This window comes from Mobula birostris, chromosome 13 (genome assembly GCF_030028105.1).
Source record: "Mobula birostris isolate sMobBir1 chromosome 13, sMobBir1.hap1, whole genome shotgun sequence".
Lineage (NCBI taxonomy): Eukaryota > Metazoa > Chordata > Chondrichthyes > Myliobatiformes > Myliobatidae > Mobula > Mobula birostris.
This window is the reverse complement of record NC_092382.1, coordinates 44,448,707-44,454,647: the sequence shown is the minus strand read 5'-3', so window position 1 is coordinate 44,454,647 and position 5,941 is coordinate 44,448,707. Positions and strand designations below refer to the sequence as shown.

General features: G+C 46.2%; 1 non-coding gene across 1 annotated transcript; it reads right to left on the bottom strand.

Annotated features, from left to right (window-relative positions):
* Positions 1–5,360: 5,360 nt before the first annotated feature.
* Positions 5,361–5,454, bottom strand: trnai-uau (transfer RNA isoleucine (anticodon UAU)). Its single transcript has 2 exons — positions 5,417–5,454; positions 5,361–5,396 (listed from the first exon to the last, which is right to left on the bottom strand). It is a non-coding gene; the product is annotated as a tRNA-Ile (tRNA).
* Between the last annotated feature and the right edge of the window lie 487 nt (positions 5,455–5,941).

Sequence of the window (5,941 nt, the reverse complement as noted above, 5' to 3'; positions counted from 1 at the left end):
AGTTCCTCATGAACCTGCAGCTGCCTTCAGTCACCGTGATGGTTAAACATTTGACACGCAGCTGATTTGAACTTCCTCCCTGATGTGAAGTTGCTGGTGTTGCAGCAGCTGGGATGATTGAGTAAAACTCTTCACTCACTCCGGACAGAAATGTGGCCTCTATTTATTGTGAGCTCACTGGAGGATCACAAGGTGGGTTGACTGAATGAGACTCTTCGCACACACGGAGCAGGTGAACGGCCGCTTCCCAGCGCGAAGCTGTTGGTGTATCTGCAACGGCCGACTGAATCCCTTCCAAAATGAGAGCCAGTGAATGACGTCACACTGCTATCAACGTCATGACAATGTATCCAATCAGATCACGGATATGGACACGTGATCGGGCTCTCCTTGTAGCGAGTGGGGCGCTGTCTTCTCCAATATCTCCGATTCCACAATTAACGATCGGCAGCATTCATAGTCATACTCATAGTCATAGTCATAGTCATACTTTATTGATCCCGGGGGAAATTGTTTTTTGTTACAGTTGCACCATAAATAATAAATAGTAATAAAACCATAAATAATTAAATAGTAATATGTAAATTATGCCAGGAAATAAGTCCAGGACCAGCCTATCGGCTCAGAGTGCCTGACCCTCCAAGGGAGGAGTTGTAAAGTTTGATGGCCACAGGCAGGAATGACTTCCTGTGTTGCATCTCGGTGGAAAGATTCTCTGGCTGAATGTACTCCTGTGCCCACCCAGTACATTATGTAGTGGATGGGAGACATTGTCCAAGATGTCGAAGCAAGCAGCTGAGAAGAGAGTGAAGAAATCGGGTAGAAAAGTCGTTTTTTTTTAAAACACTAACCGGGGAGAAGGGTCCGCACTGCGCAGGCGCATGACGTAGCGCGCCAAGGTTTAAAAACAGACCACATATACAGTGGCCATCGTCGGAGTGGACTGAGTCAGAGTGGTACGGCTTTGGATCAACAGGCTCCGGCGAGAACAGGCAGTGGCCAGGGTAGGTTCAGGTAAGTTTTTTGATCAGATTGTTTAGAGTAGAGAGAATGCCAGGCAGGATGTTGGAATGCTCCTCTTGCAGGATGTGGGAAGTCAGGGAGCCCTCCGGTGTCCCTGACAACGACACCTGCAAGAAGTGCATCCAGCTGCAGCTCCTAACAAACCGCGTTAGGGAACTGGAGCAGGAGCTGGAGGACCTGCGGATCATTCGGGAGAATGAGGAGATTATAGATAGTAGCTACAGGGAGGTAGTTACGCCAAAGAAGCAGAGGACAGGAAATTGGGTCACTGTCAGGCGAGGGAAGATGAAAGGGCAGACAGAGCAGGGTTCCCTTGTGGCCATTCCCCTGAACAACAAGTAAACAAGGATACTGTTGGGGGGGGGGGGATGACTTACTTGGGAAAAGCTGCAGTAGCCGGATGTCTAGCACTGAGTCCGGCTCTGCAGTGCAGAAGGGAGGGTGGAAAAAGAGGAGAGCGGTAGTGATAGGGGATTCGATAGTTAGAGGTGCAGATAGGAGGTTCTGTGGTCGTGACAGAGAATCCAGGATGGTTTGATGCCTCCCGGGTGCCAGGGTCAAGGATGTCTCTGATCGCTTGCATGACACTCTGAAGTGGGAGGGTGACCAGCCAGATGTTGTGGTGCACATCGGTACCAATGACATAGCAAGGAAGAGTGAGGAGGTCCTGGAGAGTGAGTATAGAGAGCTTGGTAGGAAGTTGAAAAACAGGACCTCAAGGGTGGTAATCTCAGGATTGCTACCTGTGCTATGTGCCAGTGAGGGTAGGAATAGGATGCTCTGGAGGATGAACAAGTGGCTGAGGAACTGGTGTAGCGGGCAGGGTTTCAGATTTCAGGACCATTGGGACCTCTTCTGGGGCAGGTGGGACCTGTACAAGAGAGACGGGTTACACTTGAACTACAGGGGGACCAATATCCTTTCAGGGAGGTTTCTTAGTACTATTGGGGAGGCTTTAAACTAGATTTGCAGGGGGATGGGAACCAGAGTGCCGGAGCTGACAGTGTGGCTGGGGTGAAAATAAATTATGTTAAGAGTTCAATCAAATCCGCTGATAGAAAGGTTATGAGTGGTGGTAAAAATCTTCTGAGGTGTATATATTTCAATGCTAGGAGTATTGCGGGGAAGACGGATGAGCTGAGGGCGTGGAATTATGACGTTATAACAAATAGTGAAACTTGGCTACAGGAGGGGCAAGACTGGCAGCTTAATATCCAGGGTTCCGTGATCGAGGCAGAGGACTGAAAGGTGGGGGAGTAGCATTGCTTGTTAGGGAAAATATTACAGCAGTGCTCAGGCAGGACAGATTAGAGGGCTTGTCTACTGAGTCCTTATGGGTGGAGCTGAGAAACAGGAAAGGTATGGCCACATTAGTGGGATTGTATTACGGAGCTGCGTCGCTACGTCCACCACCAACCTCCTGTTTCAAATCCAGCTCCTGTTTATTATTTCTCTGTGAATGGGGATGATGGCCCAGCAACTTTCCTATCAGCTGCAGATACTTCATTTGATCTCCAGTGTTACGTTCCTTTTCTGAAAATAATTTCGACATTACATTCAAAATGTGTTTAAATCAGCATACATTTTACTCTTACTTCCACTTCGCTGCAAACGGAATTGCTTCTTTTCACTCACTCTTTTCTTTCACAAGCATTCTAAAACTGATTCAAATGCATTATTTACACGCTCCTCGCAACCACCTTCCTCGCAAATACCTTGCCTTCTAATTAAGGTTGACAGCTTCTCTTCAAGACGGGTCTCCACATCATGGAAAACATGATTGCTTCATCTAATCAGTCCCCCTGTACTCCATTTTGCTGCCGCAATTCTACTAAATTCTCAATTAAGCTTCCTTTTGCTCCAGCTTCGTTTAAATTCCTTGCCTCACATCGTCCCATGGGTAATCATCGAGAGCCTCATCACAGGCACTTAATATCCTTCGTACATCCGTGACCAGCGATGTCCCCACACTGAGGAGAGTTCCACGTTACCGTGTAACAATCAGGGTAGAATTCTCAGTACGGAAGATGTTGAGCCTGTCGGAGCAGGTTATCATTTCATTGTTAATCCAGGGGATTATATCAATAAAAAATACAGTAGATGTCATAAAGGAAAATGTGTGCAGATGCGGCTGAGACTTCAGAAATTAAACTGAAGGGAAATGCTGGATGTTGAGTCAGTTTTAGAACAACGGAGTCGATTTAAAATGTTTATTCACGCTGTGCAGGGAGTTTTCCAACCCAGGGTGGTCAGAAGCACAATAAAAACAATAGATTCATGTTGAAAGTTCACAGTAAAATTTATTATCAAAGTACATAAAACATACAACCTGGGATCCTTTATTTTCTGCAGGCATATTTAGCAAATCTATAGACGAGTATATGGATCAATAAATATATAGGTAAAATATTGAAGAAAAGACAGCTATAAAAAGAATAGAGAAAAGATAGTAATGATGTTAACCGTACGGCACATGAAAATGTGAGAGCAACAGTCAAGAGTTATATTCGGACTCCCAAAATGCAGGTTGAGAAGTGTATTGCCGATAATGCTAAGACTGAGGGGAATAGAGGTTCTTCCTTGTCGGAGAAATATTAGGAACTGCACTCAGACACGGAGGATATCGCTTCAACCAATCTTTATTCGTGATATCACGGGAAACCCTTCCCTAAGAGCGGGGTGTCAGAGTTCCGGAAACAGCTTCAAGTACAGCTTCATTGATACAGTTGAGTACATATCAGTAAGATCTACAAGCAGGGGTTATCGGTTAGTTATCAGCTGTTCACGCACTCATGATCACAGAACGGTCCATTGTAGGATGCAGGCCTTGGGGTTCAAATCAACATTAAAGGACAACATTCACAGTCAGGTCCTGATACTTGACATTAGTGCAGACACACAATACATTCTGTTGCCCTTTGATCACGATAAGGAAGAAGCTCTAGCAATCTGTAGATGTTGGAATTTCGAGCAACACACATAAAAGTTGCTGGTGAACGCAGCAGGCCAGGAAACATCTCTAGGAAGAGGTACAGTCAACGTTTCGGGCCGAGACCCTTCGTCAGGGCTAACTGAAAGAAGAGCTAGTAAGAAATTTGAAAATGGGCGGGGGAGGGGGAGATCCAAAAAGATAGGAGAAGACAGGAGGGGGAGGGATGGAGCCAAGAGCTGGACAGGGGATTGGTAAAGGGATATGAGAGGGTCATGGGACAGGAGGCCCAGGGAGAAAGGAAAGGGGAAGGGTGAAGCCCATGGGCGAAGGGTATAGTGAGAGGGACAGAGGGAGAAAAAGGAGAGGGAGAAAAAGAATATACACACACACACACACACACACACACACACACACACACACATATATCTCATCACCTCAGATTACAAGTTAATTGAAAGTAACTGAACAACGTGCCGATACACTTATAGACAACAGGACGCGTTACAAGCCGGAGTTACTTGTGAGATGATACCAGTTGTAGAATAATGAATCACGGCCAATCGTCACACCGAATCCACACTAACACCAGACACACCATCACACTGATATTTCACTGATGATCATGTTCCAATCTGACCCGTCGGATCGCAACCAGACAAAGACATGAAAGGCCAGTTATACGACCGATTGTGAAGGAAATTTATATTGGGAACAACAACCTTCAGGCAAGTAGATCAAATCAAGGTCGCAGTGGAGGGATCGCATTGCAACTAGAGGGATCTGACCATTGGAAATGGAAGATCAGCACGTCAGTAGAATCGGGGGAGGTGTCCTCTCTTTAGCAGAGGCTTGGTGAACACGGGAATGTGAGAATTATTTTATAATTCTGTCCTGAAATAGTGGAGCTTCATGTTGAGAGAGAGGGATAGAGGTATCAGCATCTCGATACCACTTCTGGCCATTGAGGCCACGATTAATATCTCTTTTGTTCGCGTGGGCCTGAAACAATTCGCCGTTGTAAGTAAACATTGAGCTTAATCGACAGCACAGCGAACCAAGGTGAGGTGCAATTACAGTGTTTCTGAGGCATGGCTTCAGGAAAGGTCGGGTTCGTTGTTTCACTGTTTGGTTAATTGAATTGAGAAGACAGGAATGTGTTGGGCTTGTGATGTCCTGATTCAACAAAGAAACCACCTGTTCAGGCACGTTCAGCAAAGGGAAGTGAGGCTACGCGTGTTGAGCGAGAGAAGCAAACAGGGAGAATGTTTGCAGCCCCGCGGGCACATGCCTTTTAGTGAATAAGGTCAAAGGTGCATCGCTTCGAAGTTAAATGCAAGTAATAAACAGGGTGCTCAGCTTGAAAAACGCCCAGTGGCCTGGGCGTTGCAAACATTAAAATCACAAGTGCTCTAGGTGAGGCTCGAACTCACAGCCTCGGCATTTCTCCGCCGTGTACTGCCATATAAGTACCGCGCGCTAACCGATTGCGCCACTAGAGCCCAGCGCTGCAAACACTCGGTTGTAAATATCTGGAAAGGAAAACTGGAAGACATTCCAATATCATGGAGCAAACAGCACAGAAATATACTTGAAAAAGCCGTTCAGCCCACAGTGTATTGCCGTGACATCTAAACAGCAAATCAAAGATACTCAAACTCTAATCCCTCCTTCCTACCATGTCCATATCCCTCGATCTTCCTGACATCCATGTGGATATCGAGTCATCAAAAGTGCGTATCAAATACCGCCTATAAATTTGCTAATGATGCAAACATTGTAGGTAGAATCTCAGATGGAGAAGAGAGGGCCTACAGGACTGAGATAAGCCAACTAGCGGAGTGGTGTCGCAGCAACAACCTGGCACTGAACATCAACAAGACGAAAGAGGTGAGTGCGGACTTCAGGAAGGGTAAGACGGAGGAACACATTCCAATCCTCATAGAGGGATCAGAAGCGGATACAGTGAGCAGTTTCAAGTTCCTGGGC